The sequence below is a fragment of the Erinaceus europaeus genome, chromosome 8, assembly GCF_950295315.1.
Source record: "Erinaceus europaeus chromosome 8, mEriEur2.1, whole genome shotgun sequence".
Lineage (NCBI taxonomy): Eukaryota > Metazoa > Chordata > Mammalia > Eulipotyphla > Erinaceidae > Erinaceus > Erinaceus europaeus.
Genome location: NC_080169.1, coordinates 10,452,274 through 10,467,200, shown reverse-complemented (window position 1 = coordinate 10,467,200; position 14,927 = coordinate 10,452,274). Strand labels below are relative to the sequence as shown.

General features: G+C 43.9%; 1 protein-coding gene across 5 annotated transcripts in view; it reads right to left on the bottom strand.

Annotated features, from left to right (window-relative positions):
- The window catches only part of LOC132539862 (transcriptional activator GLI3-like), a 165,139-nt gene extending 150,980 nt beyond the window's left edge, over nucleotides 1–14,159 (bottom strand). The window contains exons 1-2 of one of the 5 annotated variants that reach the window (XM_060195881.1): nucleotides 13,660–13,879; nucleotides 13,082–13,414 (exon numbers count right to left, since the gene is read on the bottom strand). The gene's annotated coding sequence lies outside the window, so the exon portion shown is untranslated. The other 4 variants (XM_060195883.1, XM_060195882.1, XM_060195884.1 and 1 more) reach the window with 4 other exon arrangements.
- Nucleotides 14,160–14,927: the final 768 nt, after the last annotated feature.

The following is a 14,927-nucleotide window of genomic DNA, read 5'->3' as shown; positions in this document are numbered from 1 at the left end:
TCATTGAAAAACACAGGTCATTACAGAACAGCTTTTCTAGGAGGGGAAGAAAAAAAAAAAAAGCAGGGTTGAAGGCGGTGTGAGGGGGCACTAAATTAAATTTACACATCTACTGTAAGGTCCACTTCCAAATTCTGAAACATCCCTCAAAGAACAACAGTGAAGGATCTGCAGGGAAGGCTTCTGCAGGGTCCCCATAGCGCAGAGAGTGCCAGAGGAAAGCCTTGCTAGCAGCTACCTGAGCAGCGCCCCCTGGAGTCAGTCCTCCAGGGCCCAGGTTTCTTCTCATCAGTCACAGGACAAAATTCAGGTAGTGGGACTTAACCTTGCGAGGAGGAGGTAAAGTTAAAGTTACCAATATTAGTCCTACACCAAAAGAACTTGAAACACAAAATTAAGTGTCTGAGGGACCACAGACCTTGCAAGCTTCTCACTCTACCAATCTCAGAATGAGTCTTCAGTTTTGCCTGAATGTTCTCCCAAATTCATTTAAATGTCAACTTCAAAGTACTGGAAGAAAACAATTCATCCCAGCCAGTCAGCAACACACAAACCATTTGATCTGCCCTGCTATAGTGCTTTTCAAACACGTAGTCACCCCCAGAGTCAAGTTCTGACGTATTGTACTGTGGCACTAGGGAACCTTCATTTTCACCAGTACTTGCAGTTAACAAACTCAGGACTGCTTGCAGGTCACTGTTCTCAATGCCTTTGTTCACTGTGTACTAAGTGCAGTACTCTTTGCTGACTAACATGGACTGAACCCTACAAGACTGAAGTCCAACAGCCAACATGGGCACCAATTCCAGCATCAATTATAAGAATGAACTCTTGCAGCCAGAGAAGTAGGTGGCTGGGTGAAGAGCCCCACACTTTGTACGCACGAGGCCCGGAGTCCAGTCCCTGACACATGTAGGCTACAGAGACCTTGCTCCCTCCTCTCTCTTTCTCTCTTTTTCTCTGCCTGCCTCTCTCCTACCTCTCATCAAATAATTTTTCCCATAATTGCACCACTCCCAGTGGACTCCTTGCTTTTATTAACTTAAAACAGTGAAACTTCAGACACAAAGGGAGGAGCAAGAAAGAAGGCCGAGACACAGAGAGAGAAGTAAAGATAACACAATGCTTCCTGTGAATGGGACTTCCATGTTGTGCCAAGGTTCAAACCCAGATAGCAACACATGACAAAGTGACAAGCATACTAGATGAGCTATCCCCTAGGCCTCCAATCCACCTGTCTATGTCTATGTCTTTGTATATGTATGTGTATATGATGTGTAACTACACAGACATGCACTCATACAGGGTTATTGCTGGGGACTGATACCGGCACTACAAGACCATCACTCCAGGTCATCACTCTTTTTACACATCTTTTCCTTTTTAATTATTTTTTCCTGTTCCTTTTATATGATAACACAGAGAGAAACAGAGGGGGAGGGGAATAGAGAAGAAGAAAGATACATGCAGCACTACTCCACCACTCATGAAACGTCCCCTGCAAGTGGGGCAAAGGACTTGAACCTGGATCATTGAGCACGGTATGCTCAACCAGGTGTTATACTTCCATCCACCCCCTCCGCAAAGAACTATTTTTTGAAAAGGAACTCTTCCTCTGGAATCTTTGCTGCAAACTTTAGCACCCCCCCCCCTCCACGATAAGCTCCAAGAGCACAAGCCCCATGGTATCTTGCCAGACCTCAGACCTTTAATACTTACTGAACAAATTAATTCAGCAATGATCATGTAACCCAGATGTTTCTGCAGAGTCTTGAATCTTAATCACCACTGCTTTAGTTACACTTAATTTCTTTGATAACTATTGTTATATTGGGGCCAGGTAGTGGCGCACCTGGTTAAGCACTCACATTACAATGCACAAGGACCCAGGTTCAAACTCCTGGTCCTCACCTGCAAGGGGAAAAGCTTCATGGGTGGTGAAGCAGTTATCTCTCTCCATCTCTATCTCTCCTGCACTTCTCAATTTCTCTCTCTCTCTCTCTATGCAGTAATAAATAAAAATTTAAAAATTAAAACATTTCAAAAATAATAACTACTATTTTCTTTGAAAACTGGCAAGTTAGATAAGAAGTGAAAAAAAAAAAAAAGCTTTAACAGGACTACTTAGTCAAAAGATTACCATCTTTGGATAAGAAGGCATTTCCATAAGCGCACGTGGCGTGAAGCACAAGGACCGGCATAAAGATCCCGGTTTGAGCCCCCGGCTCCCCACCTGCAGGGGAGTCACTTCACAAGCGGTGAAGCAGGTCTGCAGGTGTCTATCTTCCTCTCCCCTTCTCTGTCTTCCCCTCCTCTCTCCATTTCTCTCTGTCCTATCCAACAACGACGGCATCAGTAACAACCACAATAATAACTACAACAACAATATAAAAAAAAAGGGCAACAAAAGAGAAAATGAATAAATAAATAAAAAGAAGGCATTTCCAATATTATAACAGTTCCCCTCGAAACACATAGTTTTACTAGTTAACTCTGGATGGAGTTTACTCAGTTAAGAGTGAACAAGAGACAACCTAGTGGGGGGGGCAATGAAGAGATGAGATTCCTGCTAAGAAGTATCTTTCTTAGTAGAGGGAGCTAATTAGCACCAGTGAAGAGACAGGTCACCCAAGTTCCTTGACAAACTTGGTTTTTGTGGAGTTGTTGGTTTTTCCCCCAAGCGAAGGACTTCATTTTAACAAAGCAATAAAACTCTCCAAATACTCATCACCAAGAGAGAGGCTCAGTGAGAAGAGGTAAAGCCCCAGGCACTGACTGAAACTGCACTAATTAATGGTCTTAGAGAATACTAATTCCTACCCCCACTCCTTGTTTGAAATGGATTTTTGAAAAATAGGCACTTGGTCACTCAAGAGTCTACCCCCTTCTTCTATGTTGACAACTTATTTTTGGATCTCATTAGTTAGTAACTAATTATTTAAAAGTGTGGTGGTTTAATGCTCGAAACAGGTCTATACGAAATGGCAACTTGCCAAGGCAGACATCTGCTTCCTGTATATCTCTATAAATTATATCGGCTTATTGATAAAAGCACAACTTGGTCTCTGTTGCAAAGGAGAAAGTATGAGCATTTGAGACTCTCACACCTCATCTCAACTATGCATGAAAATTAGTGAAAAGAGTGTCTGCTTTTCGCTGTGGAGACTGAAAAACAACAACAAATAGAATATTAAGCCAATCTGGAAACTCAGTTCTGAGTTGATGAAGGAAAGTATATGGTAAAGAGAGGAAGAAAAAAAATCCCTGGGACAGGGGTTTCATAGCACCGCTTTGAAAATCTGCCATTAAGTTCGGCTTCACTTCCATGATTTAACACCCAGTTTCTGTTTTCAGATTTGCATGCTATGAGACTTTCCCTCTACAATGTTCCCTTTGCTTCTAGCTTCTAGCTTCTGCACAGTTCTTCAATCCCTTTCAACACGGCAACATTACATGCAAGATTTGCTGGCATGCTCCTTGACTTTTTATGCTTCTTGGGGAGAGAAAAAAAAATGCTTCTAGCTGCTGTTTTGAGTCCCAGAGGCTGGAGTATGGGGGATAGGAGAATGCAACCAAGTTAAGAAGCACTAACAGTGCATGCTTACTAAAGCTTGAAACTTCATAGGTAAGTGGAGGGATAAACATTCCTTTCTGAAAGCAAACAGTCCTGTCTTTCCTTCCATTCAACTGTCCCTGAACCTTTTGTAATTTCCCAGAGGCCTAAACCCAGGGCACAATTAAGTCCAGACCCTGTTTTTAAAAATCTAATCCCTCTCCTACTAGCGACTTAACTGCAGGTGGGTTTTTTTTTTTTTCTCCTACATTATAAATCTGAACTTGCACCCAACTCCTGCAGAAGATAATCGAAAGCTCTCTGGAGCCCCCGACCAGGTGATGCTGCAGCCCATGTCTTCACTTAAAAGTCAGGTAAAGCAAAACTGCAACATTTACCAAATTCAGGGAAGCATTCCCTCGGGATGGGGGGGCGGCTACCTTTGAAATCCCCTTTGAAAAGCCTCAGGGTGCCCTCCCTTTGGAGCTGCTCCTTAGGGTGCAATAAAAATAAATAAACAAGTCCTAAAACCCCAAACCTAAAACGTACATCTTTTAGGTGATATTTGTGTGCAGTTTCTTGCACTCAAGTGATCGCCTTTCAGTTGGGCTCCCAGCAAGTGCTGCGCCTCCTGTGGTTGCAATGCCTGCTTGGTTCTCCACCTCTGGCCCAAGTCCCTCTGGCCCCACCCGACTGGGGTCCCCAGTCCCTCGCCCCAGGCTGCACTTCAGTTCACTGGGAGGCTCCGCGGTCCAGAAGAGTCGCTGCTACACGGCTGCCTCTGTCCTGCTCGCACAGGCAGCTGGCAGGCTCAGGCTGCTGCTCTGGCTTCAGCGCCCCCACCCCCCATCACCCCCCAAAAAAACCCCATCCAGATATAACTGCTCCAAAAGCCCCTGGAGTCTAGGGTCACTTCGTGCAGCATTCTTGAAAATGGAAAAATTAGGGAGCAAAACAATCCAAGCCTAGCAAGCAGGCCCTCAGCATCCAGAGAAGCAGTTCCCTTTCATGTTGTCACATCACATCGGTTACCCCCCCCATCCCCCCCGGAACAAGTCATTGGAAAGCGACTCCTGGACCCAGCGACATTTCAAGCAGTTGTCACAGACAGTTCTGCTTTCATTCACACTGCAGTTTTAACAGCTGGATGCTGGGAGGTGCAACTTTTCAGTTACCTGGAAAGCAACACTGTGTGTCTATCACAGAACATTGGAGAATACCACTCCCCCACCCCCGCCCCCCCTCAAGCCAAGGTGTAAGTGCTTCACTCAAAGAAATGTCTAACTCACACCCACTGACTTGCTCCCCCTGATGATACTTCTTCATTAACTGCTATAAGCAGATTCGGATGTCACCAATGGTGAAGGGGCAGACACATCTCACTGGGTCTCCAGAAAGTAGGCCTCAAGTGGAATTCTAAAGTTCAGCCTTCACCACCAGAGTTTTCCCCACATAAACAAGAGACCACAAGCAGGCACAGTCCTGGGCACATGTGCAAAAAACAAACTGTCCCCTTGCAGATCTCTGCAGGATACAGCTCAGATGCACATGCAAGCAGACATCCTTTCTATTTTTTAAACACAGTTTTTAAAAGAACACACCAATGTTCAACCCAGTGTTTAAATCGATGTTTGAATTCTATTAAAGGGTGTTCCAAAGTAAAATGAAGCAGTGGTTATAAACTGACCATATATCTTTTGTGAATAGCAGACTATTTAATAATTCTCTTTAATTTTTAGGGAACTATTGCTAGATTGGAATAAGGCTTCCTTCCTGGGAAATTACATTTACTTACACCTGTCTATATATTCACAAGCTGGCTGAACTCCCTACCATTATGTTAATGTTTCAGCAATCCAGAAGAATAAACAGCCTAATAAGGTTTTCTGAGGGGCCGTCCAAGTATGACTTTTAAAAGCAGGGTGGGTGATATTTCTCTTGTACTTTATCACCAGTGTATTTGCTACTTAAAGATGCTACTTAGTAGGAGAAGGTATTTGGGTAAACTTCTTATTAGTTAAAGTGCTCACTATATAGATAGGAATAACTATACCTCTTTATAGCATTAAACTCAGTTCATAGTGAAGATAAATCCTTTAGGAAGATTATCTATCAAGAGGCACAAGCTAATGGTGATCTCATTTTCAGTCAACTCTTGAGAAATAAACTGAATTTCAATGAACAAAATTTAGGACATTTAAAAAATTCCAGTGGATTTCATGTAATCATGCATTCTAGAAAAACTTTAAAGGGTTTGTTATGGGACTAATCTATCTTTGTGCTCAAAATATCTTTCTGAACTAAAAATCAATTAGTTATGCATAACCTCTATGACATTCCAACAGTTCTCAAGATTTCTAAAGCTTCCTCTTCTTTCTTTGACTGCCCTGCCATTCTTTAAGAAAAGCTCAGCTTCATGTGTCCTTAATGAAATCTGCATGCATTTTTAGCCATAACATTTTAAAATGCACAATTATGTCAACTTTATAATTTTTTCTTACCATTGAAAAAAGCTCTAAAGAAACTCTACCAGTAAGAATGCAGGCTTCACAAATTGGCTTTGGTATCTTACAATGTTCCCCAAATCTACTGCCTATTGTTTTCAATATTTCTTTCCTATGTTTCTGAATCTTTTAATCTTATATTAGCAGTTTTTATGATAGACAACCCCAAATGGATTTTCTTTAAAGGGAATGGAATCACTAAAGGGAAATGATTGTCTGGCTATGAATTAAGCAAATTTGTTTTTTTTTAGTATATTAATTGTATCAAGATTTTTCAGAAACATATAACTTCAATCATGGCAAAGCTTCTTCCACTGCTATCATAGTTAAAAATCACAAATGGCATTTTGTGTGCCAGGTCTACTTTTCTGCCATGTGCATTTAAAAGAAAAGATCATTATAGCTTGGGCTCTCTCTGCCAATAGCATTTTATGAGGAGAAAACCAGGACTCTAATACTTCTTACCATTTCGGCATTGTATGAAACATGAACCCAGTAGACTTTGGGGAGGTTCTGCAGGCAGTGTCCTGCATAGCAGGTGCCATTAAAAAAAATGAGCAGAATGTGAACCAAACTGCCACTCCCACGTCCTGCTGATTTAATGGATACAATCCTCAGACAGACAACTAGATCTATAAGTCAGTAATCAGTCTATAAATCAGCTAAGCTCATGCAAACTGTATTTCCCTTAAACCCTCACATATCACAAAAAAAATCACACGACTGATCAAAGGTACCCCCTTGTCTCCTTTCACTCAGATTTACAGGAATTAAAAGTTTTCACACATTTTCAGAAGAAGAGAAAAAAAATTATACAGAACTTATACAGGTTGTGGTGCCTAATATCATGTGTATGTTTCATCACAAACTTAAAGGATAGAGTGCATATCGAAAAAATAGTAATTCACTTAAAAACTATCAGAAACATTGGACCAATACCAGCTTAGTGTTAAAATCAGCTGAAGCTATTACTACAAAGATACATCCTACGTAGATTTGGGTGTCTGTAAACTACTGTTATTCTCACTTTATCCTTCCAACTTTTAAACCTGATTCTTGAATCTTAAATACAATCTTAAAAGCTTTGTGAATGCAAGGATTTGTAATTAAGACTGACTCAGTAAAAAATTATTCATGGTCTACTCAGCCTGTAAACTTGGCTGATTCAAAGACAAGAATTCTTAATTTTCACCCTTTGTCCCCCTGACCTTAAACATTTGCAAAATTTCCAATGCAGACTATTTCAAGTCATATACCTTCCCAATTCAATCCTTAACCATGAAATTTCACTTTTATGCCCACAATTCAAACATCAGACATTGTCCTGAAATGGCATGTCCTGGGCTATCCTTCTGACCACTCCATTCATGTTTCTTTTTTTTTTTTAATTTATTTCTTTATTGGGGAATTAATGTTTTACATTCAACAGTAAATACAATAGTTTGTACATGCATAACATTCCCCAGTTTCCCATTTAACAATACAACCCCCACTAATGTTCTATACATCCAATTCCATGAAGGCTTCATTTTTCAGCTACTACCTAGTTAGGTTTGTCACACATCACTAATTTTCTTTAGAAAAAAAATATATCTTTTTTTCTTTTCTCATTACAAAATGAAACAATAATTGACTACAACTGCCTCATTACTGCATTTTGAGTTATCTCTCACTTCAATGGTTAGTTTTCAATACTTTCCTGTTAAAAAAAAAAAAAAAGTTCGTATGCAGAGCACTCTGCAACACCATTAGGTGCTTTGTGGAAACTTCAAAAGAAGGTAAAGTAGTTAAGGACAAGGAGTTTCTACATGAAAATAAACAAATCCAATGTCAGGTTGCATTCTGAAAGTATTCCAGTAGACAGGGATTTACATAAAATCATACTGGTCTCTCATTGTTTAATTTAATTTGGATCATGAAAATTATTCAAATATGTAATCAAATACTTTTATTGTGTGTGTATGGGGGGGTGTCATATATGCAGGGTACACTGTCACTCTCACACACCCCCAAGCCCTCCCCCAAAGAAAGAAAGAAAAGTTCCCCAAGCTGTTTCAGGCCAGCAATCAATCCAATTTACTGCAGGTACAATTTATATGTACAGTGCATGCCACAACAAAACCACAGTGTGATGCCAACAGGGCCCTTAAGAAAGTTTCCCCTAAATCTCTGGAAAGGAGCTTTGAAAGAAAGCAAGGATTACAGTCAGCTAGAAGGTAGGGAGGGGACTTACCTCAAACCCAGCCAAGCGGAAATCAGAGCAATAATTCTACAAGTCGACAGAGTACACTTTCAAAGCTATAATGGTGTGAAGAAGTGCTGGGTAGCATGGCCTGAAGGCAACACTAATACACTGATGACTAATGGCTGGGCTGGGGCAGACAATGAATTTGGGGCTTGAAAACTAACAGAAACCATGCAGTACTTTGACAAATGGGCTTTCACAATTTCATTCATTGAATAACCTTTAAGCACAAAATTGGCTGAGTTCTCTTGGGAATTATATGACATGTTATTTATTGGATGATGATGTAAGTATTTTCTTTTTTAATTATGACTTATGCAAAATGCAAAAGCACCATCTATGAGGACACAACCATAGATACGACAGATGCAGATGTGGAATTCAACATGATATTGCCTTTCAGGAGGAGGCTGGAACGTTCCAGGGCCACCTTATTAACTATGTCATAGCTTGTTCATTCAGCTTCTTTAGAAAGTCATAGATTTTCTGGGGCATTTTGTCGGGTTGCAATATACACTCATGAAACAAAAAACACTTTCACATTTGAAAAATGCTGAAAGTGGTCAGGAGTGGTTAAGAAATATAGCACTAAAATATAGTTCATTTTCAATTACAATTGAATGAAGTCCAATTATTAGAGGCCAGGCAAGGGGGAAAAGTGTTTTAAAACAAATGAGACAACATGTAAAGTTTGCAATCAAACATCTTGGCAAACACTCTTAACATCTAAATTCTTTCAAACAGCTTCCTCCCTTCATCCTGAAACAACTAGGTCTTCAACTTAAAAAAAAAAAAATTAATTCTGGCAATTTTGAAAGAGACAATGAAATATCTCAAGTGTTTCTAAATTAACCACCACACACTCTAGACAGCTTTGCCTTTAGCAGCTCCTAAAAACTTAAGAAAAGGATCTTAGAACAGGAAGCTTAGTGAGCTCATAAAACTGTTGTTGGAGCCAGGAACACATAGCATATTTAATCTGCAAACTGTGAGAGTCTACAGTGATTTCAGCAAGATCTGAGGCATGCCCTCAAGGTTTGCTGGGATCTGGGATTAGGGAGTTGATAAGAACCTCTACTGCCCATGGACATGTTTTTCTTCTGCAGTTAAACACAAATGCATAGAGACATTTGACTGCTGCTTGGCGTTGCTGTTCAAGTTATATAAAAGCTTTGCAGCTCCTTTTGCTGTCAATATATCAAAGTTTAAAAAAAATCATCAAAGTGTGAAATTTCATTGAAAGTCTTCACCAGTCTACAGCTTTATTTCACAGGCCCATCAAATAAAAGTAAAGATGAAAAATACACTGAAAGTACTTGAAAAAAGTTTGCAACCGTACCCCTGCCCCTGTTGTTGTTTATTCTGTCTCCCTTTATTTGCTTTGAAATAGAATGAATTCATTTTCATCCAGGAATATGACAACTTGAAGTGAAAGGCAGCATCTTCTATTAGTCTTTAATGAAAAGACAGCCTGAATTTATTATTAGAGTGGAATATTTTGCTTAACAAACTAAATATTAAACACATACACATACACTACACACACACACACACACACACACACACTATACACACTTCCTTTAAAGCAATTTCAGCATTTTAATTGCCTCTCATGATATGAGTTGACTGAAAAATTCTTGAATCTTCCAAAATAAATCAGACTGACTATAGAATATGAATGCCAGCAAAACTAAAACCTCCTTCAAAGAATTCTTTAGCTGGGGATTTACAACAATTGCATAAAGAAGAAAAGTCTGACTTTTAAGATAATCTACTATAGTCTAAAAGCATTAACATTCCATTACTAAGGTTTTCTTGAGGATTTCATGACTCATTGATTCACTTTTTCTTCAAGACTGGTTTTCTTAGTGCATTACAGTCTTCTTATAAGTGGGTGCACGCAACAATGATCATTAAATTGTTTCCTTTCATAAACTCTCAAACCCTATCCTCAAAAGGGGGGAAAGGGGTCAAGGAATCTTAGTAAGCAGGATACCTTACATGGAAGGAAGGCAAAGTACAGGGTGAGCTTGGAATTCTTATAGCAAGCAGGTGATTAGGAAAAATGGCCAAGAAACAAAGGGAAGTTCAACTTCTAGATTTGGACAAACTGATAAAATTAATGACTCCTTTATTAAATAAGTAATGAAATACCTCAAGAGGGCCATTTTTTCTCAGTAGAGAATGTCCTCATTTCTGTCTGTGGTTCTTTGCAAATTATACAATAAAAACATGCTTATAGGAGGCTTTACTAAGGAAAAGAAACAAACCACATGATAGGAACCAAGAGTGCATGCTAAGTCAAACCTACTCACGCTTTTTAATAACAGAACAATCTACACCTTTGAAAGTGTTTCTCTGTGTGTAAAATTTCACTAGACAACCTCTCACATTGGACTTAAACAGGCATCTTAGACCAGAGCTTCCCTAGACTGACTTCTTATAAGAATTATACAACCTAGAAGGATCAGCCCTCAGGCAGAGCTTCTAATTAAATAGCTTTTAGTATAAAATAAACTCTCTTCCTTCCATAAGTATACTATTACAACTAATTTAAATGTTATTTCATGTTTGTTTTAGGTCTAACTACAGTCTAACTGGCCGAAAGTGTTTGTATACCAGGTTGTTAAGATCAATATTTCCTAACATAAACAAATTCTTTAGAAACTTCACACAGTTTACATTGTTAAGACCAAGTCACCACAGCTTTAACCTATCTTTCAACTGAAATTCTGTTCTGTTTTAGGGAGGGGGGGAGGAGATTCTGAGGTTATTTCCCTACTTTAAAACACCGTATTTCCCTCCTTCAAAATAATCTTGACACATGTAATTAAGAAACTGTCAGACTATTATTAATTTTTAATTTAAAACCTAAATGAAATAATTACAGGAATCAATCAATAAGGCACCTATTCAAATTACAGAACAATTACATAAATACTCAAAATTAATACTTTCGGCCAATTCTTGAAGATTTTTGGTCTATAATATGCAAACACATCAAACAACACTGAAAAGTGTAATATGGGGAGTTATGAATAACTTCTGCCTTAAATAAACCCAGTGAGATCATTTCAGGTTGGCCATGGCAAAGGCTCCCCACCAGCCATCCCCAAAGCACTCAAACTGAGCTCTATAATAATAATAATACTTAGTATTATTATTTATTTCCACCAGACACATATTTCAGAGAACAACAACGAAAAAATGGCCTCATCCAAATTCTCTACAAAAATCACATTTTGCAAGAAAGCATAATTATTGTAAATTTTCAGCAAAGTGCTCTGGAAAGACTAAGTGGCGAGAAGGGGAGAGGAAAGGAAAGGAAAAGGAGAAGGCGTTTTTTAGAACTAATAATACCAGTCCAGCTAATGGCACTGCCCTGTCTTTGCCGGCTCTCTATACCTCAGACTAAAGAGCTCTTTTACTTGGAGATGCGGACAGTCCATCATTTCAAACTGAAATGGCAGCTGGAAAATGTGGAACAGCTGGCAGAGAGCTGGGAGAAAATGTTTTACATAAATATATGTACATATAAACTGGCAGAGGGCCATGCGCACTGTACCCAAGGCCAGAATCTATTCGGCACAGCACACCAGGGAGATGAGAAGTTGGGGGTGGGGACAGGCGGGGGTAGCTGGGGAAGATGCCTCCTTAATCCTCTTTGCACCCAGTGTCCCTAGAAAAACCTGGGTCCAGACACCCTCGGATAGCATCTCTTGATAAGGTGCAAATCAGTCACAGAAGCACAAAGTTCACAGAAGGATAATAAATAAATAAATAGGTCTGAATTGTGCAGTGGAGCTTGGGCATCTGGCAATCTGCTTAAAAGTCGCTTCACAAACTCTCCAAGTTTGGGGTAAATATTTACTCCTCTCACCCTCCTCCTCCCGCCCATTTCCCTCAGCAGTTCAAGAAAGTAACTGTCTCCAGCAGAGTGATTCAGACCCAACTCTGCCCTTGGAAAAACGCGGCCTCTTCAATGACTATGGCAGGGCCCGGGTGACCCACACACCCCTGCATTCACTCACTCCCCAGCAGTTGCTTTGCTTTGCTTTGCGCGCGCGTGTGCGTGTTTGTGCTCTCCTGGAAAGAAAAAGAAATAATAATACAAAATAATAATGATCCCAAGTCATACACAGATGGCACAACTTTCACTTTTCCTCTACAGCGACGGAGGCGCGCGTCTCCTTGGGCTCACACCACCACCACCACCACCACCACCACCACCACCACCACCACCACCCCTGCAAAGGGGGCGCAGGCTGGAGGAAGCCCCCGCCGCCGCCTTCCGCGCGGGGCAGCCGGGGGTGGGGGGCGGAGGCGCAGCCCCTGCAGAGGAGGGCGCCACAGCTCTGGCATCTAACGTAGCTCCTGCCCACCTTTTGGGCTTGGTGAAAGGGGAATGAGAGGAGCCATCGCCGCAGCTGCAAACTTCGTCCCTTTCCCGGAGGAGAATTTCTCTCAAGTCCCTTTCCGCCGGACCTTCAAGAAGAAGGGAGCGAGGGGAATGGGGAAAAAACAAACAAAAAAAAAGACTTGCTCCGACGGGTCGTTCTCTCAGTCTGGTAGATGAGTGGCGGGGTTGCGGGGGAGGGGGTGCTGGTGGTGGTTGGAAGAGAAGCTTTTGACAGCCATTTTCACTGCCTCGCATTTCTCCCTATTGGGGGGCTCCCCCCACCCCCTACTTCTCGACCTGGAGGCGCGGGGACGACCGCAAGCGGCTGGTGGTTGCCCCGTGCGGGACTCAGGAAACAAAGAACTTCGAGCGGGACGTACCTGCGGCGGCCGCGGCTGTCAAGTCCCAGAACTTCCCATAGACCCGCGTCCCGGGACGCGAGGGGGCGGCTCCCAGCTGTGCGCGGCCACCGGCGGGTCGGGCTACCGGGAGCGGGCGGGCAGGGCGCACGGTGCGCCCGCGGCGGGCATGGTGCGGCGCGGGGCGCGGGGCGCGGGGCGCGGGGTGCGGGGCGCGGGGCGGGCGGGCGGGTGTGCGCGAAGGCGAGTGAGCGAGCGCGCCGGTGGCGCTGGCCCTGCCTGCTCCTCCCGCTCGTGCAGCTCCGGCATCGGTTTCAGGGATCGTGTAATCCGATCCCTTCTGACTCACAGGCCCTGAGTGACAGTTCTGATTTGGTTCCCCCGCGGGAGTGCGGGAGGGAGGGGAAAGAGAAAGAAAGCGAGCCCCCAGCGCCTTCCCCTCCTGGCAACGCAATCCACTTTGTGCGCGAGAAAAAGTCCCATCCCGGGGTCCGGAGCCCCGAGCTGGCTGCAGGGGCGCCCCACCTCGCCCCCCATCCACCCCCAAACACACCCGACCTCACCCCGCCCCGTAGCCTATCCCAGCCTGCGCTACTCACGGGTGGCAAAGTTGTCCCACTGCCCTCCCTCGCGTTCCCTCCTTCCCTCCTCTTCCTCCTCCAGCTCCTCCTCCCCCAAGTTTTCACAGATGTTGCAGGACTCACTCCCTCTCTGCTTCGCGCTCCCTCTTCCTCCGCCCCCTGCTCCCGCCCCGTCCTTTTCTTCTCCCTCTCTCTCTCTCTCTCTCTCTCTCTCTCTCTCTCTCTCTCCCCCCCCCCCAGCTCACGGGGGACCCGCCTGCCAGCGGGGCGCCTGCCGCCACAGGGGCGAAGTTGAGGAAACTTGGAGAGCAGCTCGCCTTACTTTTGCTTTCTCGCTCCTTCCAGGCCGCGCCGCCGCGGCCCGCGCCCTCCCCGCCCGCCGGGGACCCCCGAGCCACAGCGGGTTCCCCGCGGGAAGCCACGGCGAGGAGGCGGCGCGGTGCCCGCCCGGGGTGGAAGGCTGGAGCCGGGGTGCGGGGGTGGATGGGGGAGAGCCGGGCGCCCAGAGCCACGCGCGCGCTCCCTCCTCGCCTCCGCCTCCTCCACCCCTCCCGGGTCCTCACACAGACACTTTCATGCCTGCTCCTCCTCTTCCCGCTCCTTGACCCCGAACCCGCTCGGCGCGCCGAGGCCCCACCCACCCCGCCTGGGTTAGGGCCCCCCCCCCCGGGCGTGATGTGGGGAGTGCCCCCCCCCCGCCTGCTGGGGCGCCCCCAGAGCGCTGGGCTTCGTCTCCCCCCCCCATCCACCTCTCTCCCCTTAACCTCACTTCCAGTGTGGACTTCACCACCCCCCTTTTTTTTTATTTCAAAGCCTCTCAGATAGCACCCCATTACCACTACCACCGCCCCCCCCACCCACACACACACACAGACACTTTTGGCTCCCTCTCTCTAGCTTTTTATGGACCCACATGAAACTCCCTCCTCTGCGGATTAGTGGGTTTGAAAGTTCAGAGCTGGCCTCTCCCCCGGACTCATCTGCCCTTTGGGGCCAAATTTGGGAAGTGGGAACTCCCACTAACACAGCCTGCTGTCCCCACGGGCCATTTTATAAAAGGCATAAGAAACAAAAGACCCCAGGCTTGCAGCCTGGACTCCAACGTGGTGCCTTTTCTTTGAGTTTCTAAGTGTCTCCGTCCCTGATTTGTTTGCAACGTTTCATAGGTCCGTCCACACGAGTAAAAAAATATTTCCCCTCCTTTCTCAACTACATTTATCTGTTCCCTTTCAATGTACCCACCTGAAATTGGAGCTTAAGATATGAGTCCCCCCCCCACACACACA